Source organism: Schistocerca piceifrons, chromosome 3 (assembly GCF_021461385.2).
Source record: "Schistocerca piceifrons isolate TAMUIC-IGC-003096 chromosome 3, iqSchPice1.1, whole genome shotgun sequence".
Taxonomy (NCBI): domain Eukaryota; kingdom Metazoa; phylum Arthropoda; class Insecta; order Orthoptera; family Acrididae; genus Schistocerca; species Schistocerca piceifrons.
The window spans coordinates 696,758,679-696,760,622 of record NC_060140.1 but is presented as its reverse complement, the minus strand read 5'-3'; the positions used below and the strand labels follow the sequence as shown (position 1 = coordinate 696,760,622).

General features: G+C 50.8%; 1 pseudogene; it reads left to right on the top strand.

Moving 5' to 3' along the window:
• The first annotated feature begins 1,422 nt into the window (after positions 1-1,422).
• Positions 1,423-1,539, top strand: LOC124790433 (annotated as a pseudogene).
• Positions 1,540-1,944: the final 405 nt, after the last annotated feature.

Below are 1,944 nucleotides of genomic sequence, written 5' to 3'. Positions count from 1 at the left end.
CTGGGATTGGAAACTGCAAAATGCAAACCCGCTGTTCCTTCTTTCGTTGCAAGCGCGTTGCTGCAAGTTATCAGAAAGAAAGAATGTTAGACGCGCAGCAGCGAAGTCCGGTTCTTACTATGCGTAAATGACATACGAGATAGTGACCAGCCTTTGCAAATTGCCTACTGATAATTCTGTTTTCTACACGACAGCGACAGGACTGTAAAACAATCTAGTACACAGCGGCAGAACTGTAAAATAATCCAGCACACCTTGGGCACAGTTTGTTCTAGGTGTACTGAATGACAGTGCACAATACTTGGTGATAAATGTAAAACAGTTTACACAGCATGGAGAAAACTGCGTGTCTGTTGGTATTCACACGACTCAGTCACATTAATGTGGCCACCTGTCAAAAGCCTGAAATAATCACCTTTTGCAGCGTGAGACGTGCAGTAAGAGAGTCAGTGAGGCTCTGGAAGGCACCAACAGGGATGAGGAGTCATGCCGAGTTCAGAGCCGCGACCAGCTGCGCTACGTTTCTCTGTAGAGGATCCTTGGAGCGAACAGCCTGATCGAGGTGGTCCCACGGATTCTCGACTGGGCTTATTCGGGAATATTGATGATCAGGGGATTACAATAGATTCATTCTACAGCTCTTTGAACCACTCAATTACGCCACGAACTGTATGACGCGTTGCATTATCCTGCTGGTAGATGGCATCGTGCGGAGGAAAAAACAAACTGCATGTAGGGGTGGACGTAGCTTCGAAGACAGACACATACTCGACTTGATCCGTTGTGCCTTCCAGAATGAAATCACGTAGGGACTGCCACGAAAACATTCCACTGACCGTAACGTTCTCTCCTCCGACCTGGACACTTCTGACGACTGCTGCAGGACCGTACAAGCTAACGGCGATCTGTCCGATAGAGCGTAAAACGTGATTCATCTGAAAAGGTCACCTGCTGCCACTCAGTGGACGTCCAGTCGCGGCATCGGTGTGCAAATTTGAGCCTTCGTCGCCGATGATCAGCAGTCAGCATGGATGCATGAACCAGGCGTCTGTTGCTGAGGACCACACGCAGCAACTTTCGCTGGGTAGACTCTTGGTTCGTCTGGCAGGTCAGGTGCTCAACAGTTGCATGTCTATTCGCCCGCCGGCCGGAGTGGCGAGTGGGTTCTAGGCGCTATGGTCTGGAACCACGCGACCGCTACGGTCGCAGGTTCGAATCCTGCCTCCGGCATGGATGTTTGTGATGTTAGTTAGGTTTAAGTAGTTTCAAGTAGTAGGGGACTGATGACCTCAGAAGCTAAGTCCCATAGTGCTCAGAGCCATCTATTCGCCCTACACATTGCCGCATCTGTCGTTCACCCTTTCGTCTGTGGCCCGTGGTACATCACAGCTATCTCGGCGCTGGTTTTGGATAGCTCCATACGGCAACGGCCTTACCGCAGTGGATACACCGGTTCCCGTGAGATCACCGAAGTTTAGCGCTGTCGGGCGTGGCAGGCACTTGGATGGGTGACCATCCAGCCGCCATGCGCTGTTGCCATTTTTCGGGGTGCACTCAGCCTCGTGATGCCAATTGAGGAGTTACTCGATCGAATAGTAGCGGCTCCGGTCAAAGAAAACCATCATAACGACCGGGAGAGCGGTGTGCTGAACACATGCCCCTCGTATCCGCATCCTCATCTGAGGATGACACGGCGGTCGGATGGTCCCGATGGGCAACTTGTGGCCTGAAGACGGAGTGCATTATGACATACATGGTATAGTTTAACCATATAATTTAACCACGGCGGCACGCAAACAGTTTACAAATTTAGTCGTTTCGGGAATGGTTCCACCCTTGGCCCGAAAGCCAATAATAAAAATCATTCTGTTTCCGCATTACGACAGTGACTGCACTGTTTTCTGCGTCCACCGGACACGCTTCATGTTCCCTCCACTGACAGTG